General features: G+C 44.4%; 1 protein-coding gene across 1 annotated transcript in view; it reads right to left on the bottom strand.

Moving 5' to 3' along the window:
- Positions 1–21023, bottom strand: part of LOC308119394 (signal-induced proliferation-associated 1-like protein 1) — a 45793-nt gene extending 24770 nt beyond the window's left edge. The window contains 1 exon segment of the mRNA XM_080479376.1: positions 20945–21023. The gene's annotated coding sequence lies outside the window, so the exon portion shown is untranslated.
- Positions 21024–23461: the final 2438 nt, after the last annotated feature.

Below are 23461 nucleotides of genomic sequence, written 5' to 3'. Positions count from 1 at the left end.
GAGACACTGGGGGAGATTACGACTCGACTCTCTTGGCCCTGCCTGGCTGTGGCTGTGATCACATTAGCGGCCAGCGATGAGTCCACTGTGACGGGCCTGCGGCACAACCACCTTCACACCGCATCAAAACACCAACCTCAACTCCAACGGCTGCTACACTACCTTCAAAAGTGTTGGGATTATTCTCTTCATTCTGATAAACCCTTTCTGAGAGCAACAGGCCAGCAGCAGCAGCGAGACCACAGTGGAGCAGCCGGTTGAGAAAAGGGTCAAATGTTCCCAAGACAATGTTCCTGTTTGATACATCAACTTCAATTTACAAAAGTCGGTAAAGAGTGCGAGAGTAAAATCTCCAGGCCCTGCAGATGATTCAGCTTTCAAGATGCCTCGGGCGCAAGCGTCTCCAGTCGGCCTCACTTCAAAACAGAGAGGAGTGTTTTCTGACAACAAATCTCCAGACCTGTGTGCATCATGCAGCAGAAAAAAGCCGTCTGCCAGCCCAATATTGTGAGGAAACACACAGCTATCCATCTTACTGGAAGAATTACGGGCATATATCCTCCTCTAACCCCCCAGAGAATGTCAAAGCAATAATTTGATTTGGATTCAGAATGTTTTAGAATTTAACACCACAAACAAGTACTGAAGAAGCTCTTCACGTGAGGGATGTTAAATGTTGCACGAGGAGCTCAATACTGCATTGATACAAAATGTAATAGTCAAATCCGAAATGAATTCATGAATGTATGCCCATGAAGCAACTTTGTACAATCGTAATATTCAACATTATATATACACCTTTACTTTTAATAAGAATAGCTGACTATCTTATTTCTAGCTAAACAAATTTTAAGCTATAATAGGAGGTGAATTTAATAAAACGTGCACAGTGAACCCTGCAGAAAACAGGTGCTGTGAGAAGCAACAAAGTTTAAAAAAAGAAAAAAGAAAACCTGATGAAAAATCCTTGTGACATGCCCAAATTTGACATCTTTCGTATTGAAGTTTTATGCAGAAAAATGACGCAGTATCTTGCACAGAGAGTATTATAAAAAAAAGAAAAAGATCAATTTTTCTCTGGAAGTTTTACATTGTTCAGATTTCTGTTGTATTAACACAGAAAAAATGGACTTGACATTGTTTAACTGGTCACTACGTAAAATCTATTTCATACTGATAACTGATATACCAGTTTCAAGCGAAAATGCATCATTGTTGCATTATCGCTTCATAAAAATATCACATTTACACCACAATGTTTTAAAAACAAGGCCCGTTTACACGGAAATGGCAAAAATGCTGAAAAAGACAACAAGTTGGACTGCTATCACAGGTGACTCAGCTATAAAACTCTAAAGTTCCAGGAGAATATGGACTGGGAGTCATTGACACTCTGGAGGAAAACACTGTTGTTGTCCGTCTATATGCGCGTGTGCAGAAGAACTATTTACTATATCTGAGGTGTGCCTGACCAGCAGCAGTGTTTCCGAAAAGGTGTGTTTCCTTCCGTTTACACAGAGACAGAGTCGGAGCAATATCAAAAAGTTGCACAGTCAGTAACTCTGAGCACTGTTGTCGAGTAAACGAACGCACAAAACTCGAGTTTTAACTTGAAATTGTCGTGTAAACTTAAACTTTTCTTATGTTGTTCCAGTGTGCCTCCCTCCTGGCTTTAACTATAACTTATTTTCAGGCGGTAGTTGCTTTGTTTCCTATTGGGTAATTGAGTATCAAAGACTGCGCCACTGTGTGGTAGCAAAGACCTTCAGCCATTGTTGTCTTAACTGTCCCCCTTTAGTAACTCAATACACCATCTTGTGATGCAAATTTGTATTGCATGAAAAAAAAAAATGAAAAAAACTAACAGACTTAAGCTCGTTATATCATCAAAACATTGTATTCAAGATGACATCAGGACTGTTGTTTTGATTCCTACTTTAGCTAATATCGTTCTACATTGAAGATAAGTGTTGCCTAAAGGTTGTTATGCCGTCATTTCACTTGTCCTCTCCCACTTGAATGTGGCTGTATGTGGCCCTTGAACAGAGTGAGTTTGACACCCGTGACCTAGATGCTTCGGCATTACGTAACCATTGTGGATCATTTGAAATCTTCAGCCAGAGAAAATTCACTCAAGATGAAAGCGTTTCTGCCGTGATCTTCAATCTGTCACACAGGGAGGATTTCCTACCACGCGAAGAAAGGCAGCCTATTCTTCTGGGGCACGGCAGCAGATTGAGTCTGTGGCAGATTAATGAAAATGTGTTAATTAATTAAGGAAAAAAAAAACACAAATGCATGCCCTACTGACGCCCTCTTTCTCTGACATGAATAAGAGTGAAAATAGAAGAGGAATGTAAGTCGAACAGCTCGTCAAGTTTTAGGGTGTTTAGGTGTCGTTCTCTCACACAGCAGAGAGATTCAACACACATGTGCACACATTGACACACACACAAACACACACACACACACAAACACACAGAGAGTAGGCCTCGAATCTCCCTGCTGATGGATGCAGACAGAAAGACAGACTGCTGGATGGCTTCATGATCTTGTCAGAATAAAAGTAAAGTTAGATCAGAGAGTCTGAAGAAGTGCATGTTTCAGAGAGACCGACAGGAAATAAAGTGAAACTTGCTCCAGCCCTTTCCAGCCAGCCTCTATATCAGCGATTCTGTTTCATGAGTTGGTCGAACAAGTCCAGACGGCTTCAGTCGGGAGATTGAAGGAGTCTAACTTTATGTAACTGGGACTTTGACCTCAGACCTCATGGAGATTGAAGGAAGTGAATGAGGAGCTGCTGACGCCAGACGACACGACGCAAAAGCTGTGAGTCACTCCAATTGTATGGATGAGACACAGACGGCGATAAGACGCCTCTGTGAGAACTCAGGTTGTGTGTGTTAATGATAAGTCGGCACACAGAGGTGGCGGACAGACAACAGTCAGTCAGCAGGATAAATGATTGTGATGAATCACAGACATGAATCTTGGCTGCGGGTCTTTCCCCCGAGTCATCATCAAGACATCACTTAGGCTGCAGGGCCTCCTGAAAAGCCAGGGTCTCCTGGAGGGTACTTTCATTTGGCTTGGCGAGCTGGTGTCCCAGAGAGAAAGGACAACACGCCAGAGTTGAAAGAGCCTTCATCCTGGGTCTCCATGCAGAGAGGGAATGAAGTTTCTCAGCGCACTGGGCAAGTGTTTCCAAAGCTGAGACAAAGGCGGCGAAGGATTGCCCTACAAGCTTGTAATTACTGCGTGCTTGAATGGGGCTAAGGGGCTGTTTGCCTGACACCATTGGCTTTGAAACAGGCACCCTAGCATTTAGTCCATTGGCTCTCCCGGTCTCCTAATCTTCCCCCGGCTCTGAGGGCTGACTGAGCTGCTGGGCAGCAGGCACAAAGGTCCCTCTGTCCTGGCTAGGGCAAAACTGGGGCCCCATTCCAACACAGTGAAGTCTTTGAAAATTGCCTGGCACTGAGGTTGTGTATGCGAGGTCTGCCAGCAGAACCAGATGAATTAAAGGCGTGGGGAGCCGGAGTGATAGAGATGGAGCAAGGACTCAACGAGGATTTGGGAAAAAACGAGGAAAACAGAGTTGTCAAATAAACAGGAGAGTAAATAGGAGAATACATCTGTGGAGAGAAGTGGGGGGAAGATGAAAGGACCACCTCAAAAACAAAAGAAGAAACCATCTGAGTTGTAGTGTGTGTGTGTATGTGTGTGTGTGTGTGTGTGTGTGTGTGTGTGTGTGTGTGTGTGTGTGTGTGTGTGTGTGTATAAGTAACAGGAGGAATTAGCTGATGTCGTCGTCCAACATCTAAAATGTAATTCTATTTCTTGGGAAGTTGTGAAAAGGATAAATGGGGAAGTAAAGAAAGCCAGATTTCAGCAGACCGAGAGCCTCTGAGGGGGAGAATCTGCACTGATAGTAAATCCACCGACTGTGGCCAGACGCAACTTCCTGTCGTGTGGGAGTGTAGGGGAGTCCGGGGTAAACTGAGGTCTCGGGCTCACCCGCCCAGGTGAATCATGACCGCGGCCGCGCGAATGCTCGGCAGATGCAGAAGAAGTAGCAAAGCGCCTCCGCCACGCCCCTGTCTCCATCTGCCTCGCTCATTTTCACTCTTCACCCCCACCTGCCGACTGCTCCTGTTGGAATATTTGGCTCAGGACCAGGCGCAAACCTGATTGAGCAAACCACCAAACCCGACACCTTCAGGCGGAGAAAAGAAAAAAAAAAAAAGTAGGCGGGCGTGCTGGCAGACGAGCAATGTGAGCATCACGCAACCGCAATCGGGGGGGGGGGGTGCATGTTGGGGCAAATACTGAAAGAAGAAGTGCAGCACTGATTGTCCAAGTGTAGCGACTCGTCGACCGCAGGCTTTTCTTCTACTGTTACCTTGAGAGCTTTGATCTATGCGATAGCGGATCCGGATGAGGTGAGAACTGCGCCGGCGGATCGTCCCAGCTGACTGCGCGTGCAACGCAAACACCACGTGTAGCCGGAGAGACTTCACAAATCCGGCGGCACCGTATCCACGTTCAGCTGGGCCATTGTTCTCCGCTGCCGTCGCTCTGCCCTCACTCCGGGCCCCTCGCTATCAATGCGGCACAGTTCAGTGAGCAGTGGGCACCGCTACCCCACTGGCAAAGTGAATTTCACTCGCGACCTTACACGAGAAGACAGCCCTGGAGGAGCGCCAGAATATATTCATCGGCATTATCTCCGGCAGGGCGTCCCGGATTCTTCCCCTATTCTTATCCAGGAAGGCACTCCACCAGGGTTTCACGTGGGAGAGCAGGCCGAAGCAATAGACACTTGAAACCCTTGACATAGTTTATAGTTAGTGATGGTAAACCAGTTCCTATTTCTAATTATCTGGGTGGGACAAGTTTGACAATGAAGGCTTTTGTCCAACTCCTTAAGGACCATTTACCTCTAAAAAAAAAAGAAGAAAAAAAGAAAAAGATAATTACACTGCTTACAGCGTAGGTGGTCTCCTTTTCCAGACGGTAGAAGAATGACCACTTCTCACATTCGGTTAGCTGAAAACAAGAAAAACTAGACTCCTCGAGTAGCTTTTATTTAATTGATCAAACGTAGGAATGGTGACACTAATAAGAGTTGATGGAGTTCCTCATCTGGAGGCCTGCAGATCGCAAAAGTCGGGGTTATGAAGAATGGAGAAGAAGCAGTGTGCTGCTGCCTGAAGAGGAATGTAAAAAATTCTAATGAGGCGGCTGCATAGCTGCCGAACAGCAGCAGTTTGGGAGTTGGGAGGTTTAAAAGTGGAAGTCTGCTGTAGGCTGCACTTTCCTTCTCCACCCGCCTCCAACCCCGGGACTCCATTACAGTCAGTGGGCTCCTTATGCTCGCAGACAGGTAGAGATGAACGTACACGGTAGAGCCACAACCCTGAAAACTCAAACCCTGGCAATTTCTACAGAAATATCTCAGGCACAACGCAGAGGTATTTGGTTTGTGAGAACGATCCCCTGTGACCCCGCGACATCTTATCGTTTCATCAAAGACGCCACTTCTTTCTCTCCGCAGTGTTTCTGGGAAAAGCTGTGTGAAACTAAGAATACTTCTCATTCTATTTCTACACTTCACAACGCAGAGAACAATCAAGAGACGTCCAAAGAGAAATCCCCACAGGCAAGAGTCTACGTCTTGCTCCAAACTAAATTTAAACTCCGCAGTGTATGTAAATGAACATCCTCTATAAATGTATTTGTTTTCACTGAAGAGACTCCAATGTAGATTGTCCTCGATAATGTCAGTGTCAGCTGTGCGTACAGATTCTTGGGATGATAAAAACTGAACAAAGAAAAGGTGAAATCAACTTCACCTCATTAAAAATAAAAGGTTTTAATAAGCAGAAGCAGTGTAAAGTTCATAAAAACGAATGAAAATATCCAATAAGCTACGGTGTAAACCACACCTGTGATAGCTGCTTTTACACCGTAGCTTATTGTAACAAGCTGAGAGAAACAATCCGTCTCAATTTAATCCAGCATTCAAGCAAAAACCTAAACCACTTAATGCAAGACATGAGAGTGACTTTAGAGTTAATAACTTTTCACTCTTCCCGAGAAGGTTTGCAGCTGGGAGTTACTTAGAATTCACAATGCATTTCTTTACTCTTTTTTACTTAAATCTGGCTTCAATCATTATATGGAGGTAATGTGGGGTTACGACAGATTAAAAAAAATTTGTTTTTCCCCATTTCAGATTTTGCATTGTCATGTTTAGTTTTAGGTCCCTTTTAGACGACAACATCTAAAGTGAAAAAGCATTGTTTTTACGATTTCATTTCAGAAGAGTTCGGCAACGCTTTGAAGACTTTGTCCATTTCCGAGGACAGGGTAGAAACACTGAAAACGATGTGGGCCCTTTTGACACGAGCCACAACTGTCTTTTTTTCCTTCCTGTCGTTCTATTTTTCCCACCCCATCCACATGGCACCATAAAAATGACTCAAAACAATGTAGTACATATGCCAGGCCTATAGGGGGCGCTGTAACTGCCACAGAAATACTGCCAAAAATAGAGAGGAAGACGCAGAGCATGAGAAAATCCTTGTATTCAAGAAATCCAACAAAATGCTCTATTAAACCAAATAACATCAGCACGTTCTAACGTCAGTACAATCTGCAGTATGTAGTCCGCCACTGTTGTTGTTGTTAAATGACGTGGCGGCGAGGGTTGCAGGGTTATCGGGTCAAGACCCGGGGAAATGAGATCATTGCTTTCAGCTAATGCTTTCTTGCCGTCCACACCTCAAATCCACGGTGGCGATTTTATGGTTTGTGGTTAACATGAAACAGCGTTGTTGTGAGGACAGAACCATTGTTAGCCTGTTGGCGCCATCTGGAGGACACCATTGCAGTGTTTTGCAAAGAGACAGTTGAAAGGTTGTCGTGTAAACGGGGCCTCAATGACACACGAGCTGACCGTGTGATGTAAGTGATGGGCTACTACAGCATGGAGGGAGGAGGGCTACAGGTTGTGTTCCAACTCCTGCTTCTAGTATTTGCATAAAGGTGAGGACGTGCTGCTCAGAGTCTCGATCACAACGTGCATCCAGGTTGTGCCTTGAAGGCCTCTCGTGGTTTAGTGGCAACACCGGAACTGTTTCAGCAAGTTACACTTGTCTTCTTTGTCAATATTTGCATCATCTGCTCTGACTTACGATTTCAAGCGTCCACTTTATTGAAGTGAAAATTGACTCCTGTGTTTAACAAATACAATGTGTATTGGCGCCAGAGGTACTTGTACAACACCTATTGACAAGTCCTGAACGATCCCTTGTAATGTGAAGTTCACCAGTCAGAGCAGTGCAATTTAAAACAGGTCAAATGTGGTGCGGCTTAATTATTAATTTAATCAACTGTGTGTGTGTGTGTGTGTGTGTGTGCGTGCGTGCGTGCGTGCGTGCGTGCGTGCGTGCGTATCATTAAAAGTAGCTACTGCAGGAATCATTGACACAACTGGGCACATAATTCCAATAGTAGATAATAAAGGTCACAGTTCAACCTGTCCGCTATTAAAGCGGCAACATGACTTGTGCGTTCATGCAGCGAGCTGCAATGTGTGCGTGTATCTCGATTTAAGTTCGTGTATACATATTTGTGTATCCATAATGAGATTTGTTAGTGCACGCTAGAATCGCCAGTACAGAGATTTGTTTGTGCTTAACACAATGTGTGCGTGTGTAATTAGATTTGTGCATGCTTAATCTAATTTGTGCGATTGTGATATGTTTGATGTGTGCATTTTGAGATTTGTGCGTGTGTACAGGGATCTGTAAATGTCTGTCTGCAGATTTTACAAGCGGATTTCTCCACTCTTCTGCAGCAATTGATTCGCCTAAACGCCTTGTATTGTTTTTCCCTCAACACAGACTGGCAGGTTAACTCTTGTCAGGGTAAATATCTTTTAATCTACACTGGTTTTTTAGCTTTACAGCCTGAATAACACTACATAACAATGCTCAGTGATGCAACGCAAAAACATTGCAGGACACTTAAACAACTTAAAAAGGAGTGTACCTCTCAGTCCAGACTCAGGGCAAAGACAGCTCAGCGTTAATGACACGTCTCTGTCACTACATTTTTATATCTAATTTAAAGTTTAAGGTTATTTTAGGCATGCACAGGTTTAAATATGCAAAGATAATGCACACTACAATTATACACACACAACTATAATTATGAATACTTAAATGTTGATACTGACATACTAATGCTTTTTGCACTATTAAACCTCCTTACATGCAACCAACCAGCCAACACAGACTATTTCCCTATCATGTCGCCATAGCAACCTGCAAAAAGTAGTGCATTAACGATGTGTGTCAAACATTAAATTTTCTTTCTCTTTCGAGAAAGGTCTGGAAGGGCTTGGAGGGACATATTTAGTTAACTCTACTTCAAACAAAATATCACACTGCCAATTTATAATAAACGTCCGAATTCAACAAGTCAAATTCTTCATATACAAATGAAAAGTTTTCAACTTGGGTGCCTTCATTGGGCATTTTTCATATTAGTTTCCCGAGCAGTGTTAAATCTATTCTCTGCAAAGGTTGTTTTTTTAATAAAGCTTTGAAAAAGAAACAACAGAGAATTATATCTCATTCAGAGTGACGCTTCACTACAGACTCTTGACCAACAGTTATCACCGACGATGATGTTGAGTCAAACAGATTCTCTCTCAAAACGTCCTTTTGTTCATGTCCAGAGCTTCGACTATAATTATCTACATGGCCTCTGTAGTTCCTAATAAACGCTGGCTGTGTGTTTGGACTTCTTTTCATCTGTTGAAGTACTACATTTAATGTCTTCCTGCTGCTACTACATGATGCATAAAAAGCATTACACCTGTTAAACTTTATGATGTGGAAACCATTAAGTACAAGTAAAATGCCGTCATCCACAAACAACTTATTTATTTCCACTGCTGCACAGTTTGAGCTTCAAAAAAATTACTATAGTATTATCGTGCGTGAATATTTCCACTTTTCGCACTGTAGTAAACCAGCCAACCCAATGAGTGTGTGACACATTCCCCAGCACAGCGCCTAGTTAAATAGGCCTCTGTGGGCTCGGGTGAATACGTGTTTATATGGTCACTCCATTTCCTCAATTTTCTTTTTTTTATACAGAAAATAGTCAAAAGTTAGCAGAAAACATAAACAACATACCCGCTTGTAGCTGCTCAACGGCGTGCGTTTAGGATGAAGCGGCTTCCATCAGTTGGGGATTAAAATAGAAGGATGGGAGCGTCGCTGCAGTGTAATTAACAGTTGAGGGGCAGAGTGAATAGTTTGTGTGCTGGCTGTCTATAATTCAGCCTCTCCACGTGTCAGAGGACGGGGGATGGGGCTCATCCGGAGAGGGCGGGGGCGGGCGACACAAACACTTCCAACCCTGCTATTACTTCATTTTCAAAACAAATCCACAGCGTCCGCTCACGCCTCACATGCATCCCAACATGCACGCCTTCATTTCGACTGCAAGCAGAGGATCAATGTCACACCGGCTCGCATGGCGCGAACCCAGAGCGGGGCCGCGTCAATCAAAGAGTTAATTAGATCATCCGGTGGTGTTTCGGTGAGAAGTGGGCGAGGGGGGGGTTCCAGTGGTCACACACACTTCGTGCCACAGAATCCTGCTGTGTGTGCCCATAATCTGAGTGTCGTGTGCTGGACGGGGCTCTGATCCATACCCGTTGGTAGGAGAGGAAACACTCGATAACGTTCCTGAAAACCAGAAGGCGTGCATCGCACCTACAACAGATCTTTACGGGGAAACTTTTCACCCTGACACACTGTTCCAGTTGGAGGAAAACGAATCGATGTACGAATGTTATTAAGAGTCAAAAGGGTCAAAGAGTTCTGAGAGAAACTCTGCCTTAACGTTACGACTACTGACAAGACGAAGTGAAGGACACGGATTAGCTCTTTAGGAGACACATCTGATGTCACAGTCACCTCCGAGAGTTGATCTTCAGATGACAGAGAACATTTAATAGAAGTTCATCAGCTCTGTTCTCCAAACTGTGTTGCTCAACTTCAGCCAGGCTGCCCTCATGTGTCTGGATCTTGTTTTGGGTTTAGGCCCCGTTTACATCAAGTTTTCAAGTGAGAACGGACAAACTTTTGTTGCTTTTTGGGGCATCTTTTTATACGACAGTGGTGCTCGGAATCACTGGAAATGGACGTTTTTGAAAATGGGTCTCAAGGTGTAACTTTATGAAAATGCGCCGACTCTGTTCTCCTTGTGAACGGGGGGGGAAATCCAACTTTTCTAGAAACGCTGCTGCTCCAGAGTGGCATGACAAAGTCGATACTCCCCTTGGACGTTTTATGGTTGAGAGTCGCCGTAATAACATTCCAACTTGGTCGTGTCTCCTTACCAATGTCTGCGTACCCGCCATTGTTAATGTTTAAAGCGTATTGTTCTCCGAAGCATGCGAGAGTGGCTTCTATACTAAAGCAACCAATAGCACCCACTAGTGTCCCAAAATGAAAATTACACGTTTTGTGTTTCTGCCACTAATGTATAAACACATTGTTTTCAAAACGTTGCTGTGTAAATGCAAAACTTTTCTGGAAAATGTGTGATGTGTTTTGAACTTTTCATTTTGACTTGTTCCCATCTTAAAAATGACGCATTTAACAATTAAACACATTCCACTGACTAATCTTAATTATCAACGTGACAAAGAGAAGGAGGTCGTACACGTGAGCGCGGAGTCACTGTGAGTTTTGCATGCGCACGGGGTCAGAGGGAAAGCATTAGCATCTTTTGTGTAGCCGCGCGTGAGCGGCGAGATCGGTCGGCCCGACGAGACTCCCGCGGCGGAGGCGTCGACATGACAGATGCCCGCGACGTTTGGAAGCCGTCCGCCGGCCCGTCCTCCCACATCCCCCGCCTGATTACACAGGCGGCAAACAGACCAAACCCCGGAGGGCTACGACTGAAGGCTCCTGATGAACACATCTTTATCCATTACAACCTCCGACTCCTAGCATGCGCTCACGTTACAGCAGCACTGTGGTTGTTGTTGAAACGCAGATGCATTAAGTGGACGCTGGGATCAGATAACGGTACAGGAGAAACGGATACCTCCCACAGAACGTGAAACTCTTCGACTTGCTGAAATTGCGTTTTGAAAATGAGATCCTCTGAGAATGACAGGCAGGCTTTGTTCGTCATCTTTCTGGGGCTGATTCCGGGGCGTGTTGGGGCAAAGCGACGTCCTGGAAAAGGAGCAGATGTGATGCTTTGATTAAGGAGTTTGTGACCCTGCTGAGCAAACAAGAGAAACGCGAGCTCCGCTTGCAGCGGCCACAGCGCTGACCGCAGGCTATTTAAAAGGTCCACAGGGTATATAATCAAATCTATCATAAGTTGCTCTCCACATCCTCCGGAGTTCATTTTCGCCGGACAAACGAACTGGCCTTTCAATCGATCAACAGCTGCTCGGCCCGTGAAGAGTATCTCTGCAGCAATCGAGTTGAGGGCACGGCAACTCTTTAGGCTGCACGCAAAGGGATTGGTGGATGCATCCCGGCTGTATGGATTCCCCACTGACCGCCATGTGACAGGGGAGCGGGAGAGTGCTGCTAGGAAACAACCGAGTCCTCAGCTGAGAGAGCAGCAGGCCGGAAAAAACCCCCACTGTGGAGTCAAGGTGAAAGCTCTCTCAGCTGCCACCCGACATTAACTGTGCACGCAAAAACGTGCACGATTTGGTAATTAGCCTTTTTAATTTAGCAGGAGGGGGAACGTGAGGATTGGATTTTGCCAGGCAAGCAGTTCAATAAGGGAGCACAATAGGCTGCAGTGCTGGGGACAGAGAGCTCCAGCTCACTACAGAAGAAAAGGAGGAAGGCCTTCTTATTATCAGCCTCACTGAAAGGGGGGGGGGACCTCAGGGGGATTCTCAGCCACATCTCAGAGGGCAGCCTCGTTTTCCGAGCCGAGGACTCGGCGCAAAGCTCAGGCGTGCCTCGGTACTCACCAGAATGTCACTGACATGACGGGGACGTTTTCCAAGTGCCACTGTCCTGCACGAGGGAAGCAAAAAGTGTCGCAAAGTTGAGACCCGCTTCCAAGTCATTGATTCTGGCACGTGGCCAATGCAGAGCGGAGTGCACTTCCAGTTCAATTATAAACAGTCGGCCTGCAGAGTTAATCAATTCATACAGTCATCCGGACTACGATAAGTCAGCGAGTGTTGCATAACAGTGGTGCCCTGCTAAATCACAGCGTGCCAGAAATGCATAGCCTGCATAGCATGCTGCTGCTGCTGCTGCTGCTGCTGCACCGCCCTTATTGGCACTTCACTGGCAGACCCTGCCACTGCTCACTGCGTACGCCGGCCAGATCCATGTGAAACATCTGTGGATTTTTGGCGGTTTCATTCTCAGCTCAGACCACATTAGACCATATAAGACCGTTTCCATGTAGTTGTTCTGTTTCAGAGTTGCTTTCCGGGCAGAGACTTTATCCCACAATTAAAATCTCCACAGCTGGAAAAACTCAGTTACACAAGAGAAAAAGCTCATTTTGAGTGTGTCAGGGAAATCTTGAAAATCGTGGCAACATTTGTACATTGACTCAGAAATTAAAAGACGGGGGCACATTTTCAAGTTAACCTAATACAGAAAAATGAAGACTCCCTGTAATGCATCCATTCATCCTCGAGACATGATGTCAAACACTTTAGTTCAGGAGCCACATACGGTCAAATTTCATTTTGAGTGGGCCTTACTGGAAAAATTGTGTCATTATAACCTTTAGATTTAGTTTTTCTTGGTCAAAATACAGTGAAATGTCCCAAAAAGCTTAACCTGTAACTGTTTTTACAAGTGTTTTTACGAGCTCACAGCTCACATTGACTGGACAGGTAACTCATCCACCACAGAGACACGGAGCCTCATCATTTATAGCAGATGCACATGTCTTTGGGTTATAGGAAGGAGGTGGAGCGCTTCATTAAAAAAAGCATGCAGGCATAGGAAGAACCTGCAAACTCCATATAGGAAGGTCCTGGAATCTAACCTGGATCTGCCCACAGATTGAGAATCACGCAAGATGATAGATGTAAAAATTCACTTTCAAACATGCTTATGCCTCGAATTGGTTCTGCAACAAGTAATTCCTCAGTGAATTCCGAATGAAGTCAATTTTACCTCTTTACACTCAGAAACATAACGGTTGGGCAATGGTGGCCCTCATCAGCTCCCCCAGAGCGCCCCAATGTGGCCGCACACCACCTCTTGGAATAGGATAAGCAGAGAATGGATTTCCCCCAAAGGGCGTTAATAAAGTAGGACTAGTTAGTTTAGTTTAACAAATTTCCACAATAATACAAATATTGTGGTAAAATATTCATTATCTTTCGCAAAAAAAAGGGGGCAACCATCTTGGAAAAATACCAACTGCTTTATAATGTCAGGTAGCTATAGTGATTTTCTTATCACTATTAAATAAATAGAAGCAAAAAAATGAGTTTCCATGCCAATTATGGTGCTTGTGTCATAATTCCACAGATGTTTTAACTTATCTGCTACACAATCTATTCCTAGAAAATGTGCATGTTCAAACAAAGTGTCAGTCCATTAACAATGAGGCAAAAGGTCAACCGCGTTGTAGGGAAAAAAGAAAAAAGAAAAAAAACTTGCGTCGTTAACTTCCTTCTAATCAGCATTCAATTCAAGTATGAGAAGCATGTAAACAAAGGCCGAGCAAGAGCAGCAGCTCCCCCCCCCCCCCCCCCCCCCCCGGCTCTAAGAGTAATAATGACTTCTGCAGCGAGGCCGGGCGTAAACAGCCCCGGGTGTAATGTGTCACAAGTAGCCTGCTATTATAATCATTGGTCCGGAGCAACGTAATCTAGGGCTTTGAGGCTGCAGATGTCGTCGTCACTCGGTTACTAATCAAACATCCACGTCATTGCCGTGCTCACATTGCTCATGTTCTTCAATCACCAGCATGACAGAGGGGATCAAACAACAATCGCTTGACCTTGTGTCACACGTGTTTGGCTGCGGTTCAAACAGAAGGCAGGGCCGAAAAATGAAGACGTTGCAGATGGAAGAAGGAGGACATTAGTCCAGGTTTGTTTGATGAATGTGGTTCAGAAGGCGAAACCTCCACCAGCTCTTCTGCATCCTGTGGCTCTTTTTCAAGAGCATCAAATAAACACCAATAGGACACGTTAAGTTTATAACGTTACTGTCAAACATTCCCAGAGAGATCAACACCAATGTGAACCGAGCTGCGACCTCGACGCCAAACATAAATAAACCGAAATACGACTGGCGTAAGGCCATGAAACGGGACGGGCATCAATCACGCAGGCACACGCCCAACTTTTCATTAGCAAGACACAGATTTGTATGTGAGTGACAAAATGTGTGTGTGTGTGTGTGTGTGTGCAGAATCCAATTTTTAAACTTGGGTTGTGTTTGTCCTCAGTTTAGATTTCCTTGGTCACTTTTCTCAGTCTGCACCGTCTCGTTACCGTTACAGTCTTTATACCACCAAGGCCCCCGCGTACACGATGTGTACAAGTGAAAACGCAAAACTTTTGTTGCATTTTGAGTGTCCGAGTACACGACAACGGTGCACGGAGACACTGTACAAAAATTGTTTGTTTTTTTAAAAATGCAACATTTTCAAAATGGCCCCTGAGGTGGAACTTTTGGAAAACACTTCAACTCAGCCTCCATGGAAACAAAATGAACATTTAAATGCAACAGAAAAAACACACACAGATTTCATTCCAGACACGCAAATTTCTTTTCACAACACACACACACACAAGTCCTCTTGACACTATAATAGCTCCACATCATCACTTTCTACAGCGAGGCCACACTGGGTATCCAGGAATACATCAATGAAATACACAGGAAACAGGCAGCAGGAGAGGAAAGGCTGGGAAAGCAGCCATGTTTGTTATTAACCGGCTCTATCTGCCCTTTGCACCTGGAGCGACATGGGTTGAAAAAAAATGAAAGACGAGGGTGTCACTGTTGCACACTCTTTGCTACAACACAAACGGAGTCTGCGTTGGAATAATGAGCGACGTAGAAATGCCACTTGAAAAGTGGGCAAAAATGCAAACTTGGCTCAGCCCACCTGAGACTGCAGTTTGTTTGAAAAGTCATCTGAAGCTTGGGAAAGAAGCCCTCTGCTCCGCCAGCAAGGCAAGGCAGGAACTCGCAGGGTGGAAATAGATTCCCGGGATCCCAGGCAAAGGATGTGGAATCTGGGAGCAACGTGTGGAGGGAATTTCTGAGAGTTTCAGGGCATGAAAAACAAACACAAATAACAGCAAGGGTGCTTTTGCAGTTTGTGTTTCGAGAGGGGGGGGGGGGGGGGGTAGAAACCTCAGGCGGCGTACTATTGTGCCACAATTCCAGTTTTACTGCATACGACCTTGTAAATAGCAGCTCCTGAAAGTAATAAAAACAGTTGGAAGCATGAGGAGGAATGAGGAAAAGCTGAACGGACCTGTCTATGCATTGAGATCTGTGTGGAGATCAGCCATGACCAAGCCCTCACGCATTCCTGCCTGCTTCTCGGATTTCTGTCCACAGGAGGGGACGAATGCAAGAAAAAAAAAAAAACACTTTTTTTTTTCCCCTTCTTGTATGTGAAATTATTTTCCAAAAGCTGCCCACACAAGCTCTGCATGAGCCGCACGGGGCCTGCAACTCTGCTTGATGTTTTGATTCTTCTTGGAGCGGAGTCGTGTGTAATTCATTCCAGAGTGTGTGTGTGTGTGTGTGTGTGTGTGTGTGTGTGTGTGTGTGTGTGTGTGTGTGTGTGTGTGTGTGTGTGTGTGTGTGTGTGTGTGTGTGTGTGTGTGTGTAGCAACTGGCAGACATGTCGAGACAATACCGCGCACGTCATTTCTGTGTGGCAGCGAAGATAGCCTGCAGCAACACATCATCATCATCATCATCCCAATCCCATCTCTTTTTTTTCTCCTCACACTTTCATTTTTCTTTAATAAAGTGTTTTGTGTTATTTTTGTGTGTGTGTGTTTCACTCCCCCTCTCTCCGCTCCAAGTCAAACTATTTTCAGCATGCGTGAGGTTCGATTGGAGCAGAGAAGGGGAATTACGCAGCGTCTGATCTCGACATGACTGTGGCTTTTGGTTTTTGGGCTTTTCGGGGGCCGGAGGCGGGATGGCAGAAACCCAGTCACGGAGAGGTCGCTTTAGTTCGCAGACGTAAAGTACCAGACCGCCGAACGCGGGCCTGACAGTCGGCACCTGTGCCCGCTGCCCAGCGAGCTAATAAAGAGGGTCTCCAGCACGGATAATTACAGCTCCCGTGTTCCTGAGCCCCTGGCGGGGTCGAAACTCCCAAAAACTTTTGGCAGGTGGGGTGAAGGGAAAGGGGGGTTTTGCACTGTGACAGAGCGCTGAAAGGGGGGGGATTACATCACCACCATTGTAGCTCTCGAGCCCCCCGTGCTTCCCTCTATCAGTTGTTGTACAGTGGACCTGTCAGATCGGGACAAAGACGGAGCATTCCGACAGATTACCGAACAGGAAGCGCAGAGCCGCGGTCACACGTCATAACGCCCCTCAGTCACCAGCAAAAAGACACATTACCGTCAAGTTCTGAGCAGCAGTGACTAATACCAGCCAGACACCATCACTCATGTCACAGCTGATGGAGCTTCCTCTTTTTACCTTAGGCAAGATTGTTTTCGAAAATGCGTCAGAAGTCGGGGATCAGTGAGTCATTTCGACGTGTTGTTGAGTTCCCGTTCATGGAGAAATGAGCCTGGCATGCTGACACTGGCCACGTCGGTGCACCAGATCATTGGACGTTTCAAGGTTTGTTTAGATTGTTGTCCGGTCTGACATGGAAGACCACCTAACCCCAGACCAAGTCCAGACAAAGGACTTTAATCAGAATCAAGACTGAGACCATGATCATGTGGTTTCCGGGGTGAAAGGTGGCAGACGGCACCAGGTGGAGTTAAATATTCTAAAAAGCTGAGAATAAAAAAAAAAATGAAAAAAAGAAAATGCCTGAAATGATGTAAAAGCCTGTTTTCCAGTTCCCGCTTGAGAAATCTATGATATTTTTAAAACTGGGAAGTACAAGTTAATTTTCCGTCCGCTCATTCGTTTTGTTCTGCACTGGACTGTATTGAATTGTTTTTTGTTTTTTTTAACAAAGAATGAAATAAACTTAAACTAAACATTTGCCACACCATCGTCTGCATACGTAGAGACACAGCTCTGACATACAGCAGATACTCTGTCGGTCTGCACGGCAAAGAAACCCTTAGAAGTAGCCCGAATGTTTACATCAAACGGATATGTGATTATACTACTAAAAAAACTACATGACAACAGCACACGGCATTGAGCCTGAAGGGTTTTCTGCAGGTTGCAGTTCATAAATCGGTAAAGAAAACGTCCAGTAAAGCTCTTCCTGTGGGACATTTCTCAATGTGTCAATACGGATAAACACAGGCAAACACCAGCCATATGTAGAAATCATGGAACCACTTGAAAATCAAACATCACAACACAGTTTATGCGGACGTGTCCCGCTGTGGGCAGGCCACGTTGGAAACGGAACTGAGACTTGTCAAAACCTCTATTTATCATATCGTCGAACGTGCTCGTGGAGATAACGGAAACAAAGAGTCCCACCATGATGAGCGCACGAACTCTTTGCATTGAACTTGAGCATGCATAAATAATGACGCTCCCGTCATTCATTATATAACGCAAACGGTTAACTCAAACGTCTTCCGATGGCCACTTAGCATAACTGCAGCGAGCACATTCCAGAGTGGCAAATTAAAAAGCAGCACAAAGCTCCTCTTGTTGTTGCCTTTTATCTTTGCTGGAGCTATTTCCCCCCCCCCGAGCCGATGCGCCGCAGACAATAGAAACATAAGCTCGACTTAGCAACAGGAAGCATCCGCTTTTGTGAACGTGGGGGCACTTTGGAGAGAGAGAGACGCTACTGCAAATGACGAGCGTAAACAATTGTTGTGGTGAGAGATGATGCAAAAGGTGAAAATAGAAACGCGGTCCCACAGTTAGAAAAGAGGAGGAGGGATATTCGTGATGAGAGGAAGCGTACAGGCCGTTTTTTTAGGTTTTCCTTCAGTGGCGCGAGACCTCTTTGTAGATCTCTTCCAACAGGTGTATCAGGAAAATCTTACCAACGGACGTTATATGAGGCTAATGCCGCTTTGGCTTCAGTCTCAGGAGTAGAAACGCCAATGGAGCTGTGTGATCAGTCATGCCCCCGCTACCTCAGGTCAGCTGAGCCCGTCAGGAATGCTAGAAATCCTTCACCCTGGCCCAAAAAGCTCAACTCCAAGGCTTCCCTTTCCAATAGTTACTGTAACAAACCCTCTGATTTATCAGCACTGAGGTTCAGAGGTGGAAAGGAAATAAGCATTAGAGCATGGCTGCTGTTACAATGCTGAAAATCACACACAAATACAAGGAAAAGTATTGTTTAAAAACTCAAGTAAAAAAAAAAACTAATTTTCTACCAACAAAGCACATTTCTCACTTCACAGTGCTGCGACCACTGTTGTATTCAAAGCTCTCACGCTGCCAACACTGCACTTGTACCCTCGCTCAGATCATTCAGTGTGACCACAGTGGATACATTTCGTATTAGTCACTATGGATTAGTGGTTTTTAAAGTGTGGGTTTGGGGGGGGGGGGGGGGGGGCAGAGAGTTTCAGGCCTGCAGCCAAGGCTTGGGTGGGTCAGGGAAATGCCTTTTCCCAGCAGGAATCATGCTGGAGGGTAAAACTGTCGCTTCATCTATTTTCCATAATGGTTTTGTCCAATTGAGGCTCGGTGGGCGTCGGATCTGATCTAACAAAGAATAAAGAGAGGCTACGCAGTGGACAGGTCCATCATTTTGAGTCATTTCTGGATGTGAATTAGAGTCAAATGCATGTTTTGGAACTGTGAAAGGAAAATAAAGAACTTTGAGAAAACCTGCGCATGCACAAGAAGGTCATGCAAACCCCACACAGAAACGCCTGGCCTCGACTCCATGTCAACAAATATATAATATGAGTTACATGAAGCTCAGAAGAAGAAGCTGGAGGACTGATGCAAGATGGAGGAGACAGAATCTAGACTTAATCAACACTAAGACCACAGCCTCTCCAGATAAGACCAAGACTTTAAGGGGCCGAGACTGAGTCAAGACTAAGACCAGAGCATCCAAAAACCAAGAAAATACCAACACCCTAAGGGGTCGAGACAAGTAAAGACCAAGACCAGAGCATAACCAGTCATACAGAGTCAAGAAAGAAACATTCGTCCAGCATGGAAATGGACATAACACGTGCAGATGACAGCTGGGGAGGGTCTGGAAGGGCCTGGAAGGGCCCATCAATAGATCCATCTTAAAAGAAGCCATGACTGCACATATTTCCTATGGAGACTGATCATCATACGGAGACTGATCATCATACGGAGACTGATCATACACTGATCATCATATGGAGACTGATCATCATATGGAGACTGATCATGCACTGATCATCATATGGAGACTGATCATCATATGGAGACAGATCATACATGGATCCTCATTTGGAGACTGATCATCATATGGAGACTGATCATTATATGGAGACTGATCATACACTGATCATCATATGGAGACTGATCATTATATGGAGACTGATCATCATATGGAGACTGATCATCATATGGAGACTGATCATTATACGGAGACTGATCATACAATGATCATCATATGGAGACTGTTTCTCATATGGAGACTGATCATCATATGGAGACTGATCATTATACGGAGACTGATCATACAATGATCATCATATGGAGACTGTTTCTCATATGGAGACTGATCAGTCACTAATCATCATAAGGAGACTGATCATCATCATACACTGATCATCTTATGGAGACTCATCATCTTATGGAGACTGATCATCATACACTGATCATCATATGGAGACTGATCAGTCACTGATCATCATATGGAGACTCATCATCTTATGGAGACTGATCATCATACACTGATCATCATATGGAGACTGATCAGTCACTGATCATCATATGGAGACTCATCATCATACACTGATCATCATAAATCGACTGATCAGTCACTGATCATCTTATGGAGACTGATCATCATACACTGATCATCATATGGAGACTCATCATCTTATGGAGACTGATCATCATACACTTATCATCATATGGAGACTGATCATCATATGGAGACTGATCAGTCATTGATCATCATATGGAGACTCATCATCTTATGGAGACTGATCATCATACACTGATCATCTTATGGAGACTGATCATCATACACTGATCATCTTATGGAGACTGATCATCATACACTGATCATCATATGGAGACTGATCAGTCACTGATCATCATATGGAGACTCATCTTATGGAGACTCATCATCATAAATTGACTGATCAGTCACTGATCATCACCATATGGAGACTCATCATACACCAGCACGATCCCTCCTTTTCGGCCACATGATGAATCAGACAAGACCGTAAACAAATCACAGCTCCAGATGTGGCACGAGAGGATCGCCTGGGTGCCCGACGAGCCCTCTCGCGTGGCAACAACACGGGATGTACCAAGAAAAATAAAAAATAAAAGAATTGCGGGTGGTGACATGCACACATCCTGTGCTCAGTGCGTGAGCAGTGTGCCACCTGTAAAACAGCGGTGCAGGGAACGGTGTCCTTGACATGCACCGCGACGCAGTGCACACATCTAGATGTGTGTTTTCAACAATGTCACACGGTGGATGTGTTTGTTCGGAAACAGAAACACTGGCAGCGACTGGCTTTGTCCTCCTCACACAGCAGCCGACACGCAGGCACCTTGTGCTCCACACTCACCTCCTCTCCTTCTCTGGATGGCTCACAACACGGAGCGGCGTTGTCCTCCTTTTGTCTCGCAACTCGTAACAAGGTGCTGTAAAGTCCTCGCGTACGCCAAAAAAAAAAAAAAAAAAAGAAGAAGAAAAAAAAATAAAAATAAAATAAAACTACGAAGCGGATCCTTCTTCCTTTCTTTAAGCCCACGCGAGGTGCTCACGAGTTCGGCTCGGAAACGTTCCGCTGTGGTCCTCCTCCTCCTTCTCCTCCGAAAGGCAACTTGGAAGTTCGATAGAAAGTTACGGCTTTGCCTCGCTGCGGTATGCAGCTGCTGGAGGGATGAGATCACCTCCCCGCTCTCTCTCTCGCTCTCTCTCTCTCTAGCTCTCTCTCTCTCTCTCCAGTTGCCCTCAGGTCTCGCGAGGCTTCCGCGGGGAAAAGCAAACGTTGCCGTGGCAACAGTGCTCACCTGTGGTGGGTGAACGAGGAAGTTGAAAAACGAAGAGGTCTCACTCTGCATTTAAAAAAAAAATAAACAAAAAAAAATAAACAATCACGCAGCAAGTTAACACCAGGCAGCTAAAAACCAGCTTCACCTAAAAACGTTGAAAAATAAGGCTGCTTCTTTAATTTCAAATTAAAAATTTGACAAATAATTTCAAATTTAGATTCAGATTTAGATCCTAATTGTCCGTTCTTCTTCTTCTTCTTCTTCTTCTTCTTCTTCTTCTTCTTCTTCTTCTTCTTCTCATGTTTACCATCATCATCATCATCATCATCATCATCATCATCTCAAAAAAATAAAACAACAATAAACTACAAAACTAGCGCTATCGTCAAGAAGACCAAGACCAAATCCAACACCCTGCTGTACCAAAATACATTAATGTTTGTGTCCTCCATTGTTCACAATGCAATACAAATAAATATAATTTTCTGTCTCCGCGCTGAATTAGCACATGTAAACAAATGCTGTAGGTTGTAATATGTGCCCTAGAGAGGTGAGAGTGTTACCACACCGCGTCATTGTGCACCTTATGTTTTATTTGTGGGTCAAACATGACCTCTTCAATTACAAACGTCAACTTTACCTTTGGGATGATTCCTGGAGTCTGAACCTGAGGGATGTTCAGTGTGGAGTTTCCATGTTTTCCCAGTAGGTGTAGCTCTTGGGGGTAGTCTGCCTTCATAGACCTGCACATTAGATGAACTTGTGTCTGAATTGACCAAAGATGTGAGTGTGCATGTGTATGACTGTTTCTCTGTCATGTGATGGACCGGTTGGACCAAGCTGATTGGTTACATTTTTTTTCTCTTCAACATATTTATGGAAGTTAATGAATTTTTTTAAACAGAATACTTGGAAGCTTGAGTGATGCAAAAGAAGAACAACCCTGAAATAAAAGACATAATACAGCTAATCCTGCACTTAATATTCAAATGCTTCATTCATGCGGTTAGGAAATGGGATTGTTACCAGTTGGGAAGGTCCCATTTCCTAGTTTACAGCCATCACATGAAGACACCAAGCAGCCGACATGGCCGTCCACTGCAGCGCTGCTTTATTGGTGTTCTCAGAGTTTAGAAAAGAGACAAACAAGCGTGTCATCATAGACATTAACAGAATGAGGCTTAGAAAATACAGTTCATTTTCACACTGCTGAACAGTTGTTACTTAGTTTTCTCTGTTATGAAAAGGATTTATAGTTACAAGTCGATTTCCCCTGATGTCGTGACCGTGAGGGAGTATCATCAAAAATATAACCGGAAAATAACTTGTTGGAGTTCGTTTCGTAATATTCCCATTGGGAATTTGTTTGACCTTTACCCGTTGTAGCTCAAACGCAGGTTCCTGTTTATCCTTTGGACACAATAACTGGAGCTTGGACATTTAAAGTTTGGCCTTATTTCGCAAGTCATTTTAAAAACAATCAATCAAAGTTAGTTTCCTGTTAGTACAACATTTTAAACCTTGATAACATGTTTTTATATATATATATATATATATATATATATATATATATATATATATATATATATATATGTGTGTGTGTGTGTCTTTTCTCATCAATGAAATTCTAGTCGAGCATAATAAACCAAAATCTGTATATTCGTCCATAAACAACACCTTAACTTAAAGTATAAAGTATAGAAATATAATTTCATGCATTGTGTTTTTGTTCATTTTTTGGTGTATGAAGGATTTTTCAACAAATCGAACTAAGTGATTCATCTGTAATATATAAACTCTCTATGCTGATATGTTCCCTCTGCAGGCTGTGTGTGTGTGTGTGTGTGTGTGTGTGTGTGTGTGTGTGTGTGTGTGTGTGTGTGTGTGTGTGTGTGTGTGTGTGTGTGTGTGTGTGTGTGTGTGTGTGTGTGTGTGTGTGTGTGTGTGTGTTTGTGTGCGTGTGTGCAGGCCAGGATCCTGGTAATGCTCCTCCAATATTTGCTCCGCCTAATGGGCAACAATGCTTTCCTTGCTGTCAAACACGGAGCTGCAGTGGCCAGTGGAAAATGTATTAATCACGCGTCCCC

Source organism: Lipophrys pholis, assembly GCF_963383615.2.
Source record: "Lipophrys pholis genome assembly, chromosome: 14".
NCBI lineage: Eukaryota > Metazoa > Chordata > Actinopteri > Blenniiformes > Blenniidae > Lipophrys > Lipophrys pholis.
This window is presented reverse-complemented; position numbering and strand designations above follow the sequence as displayed.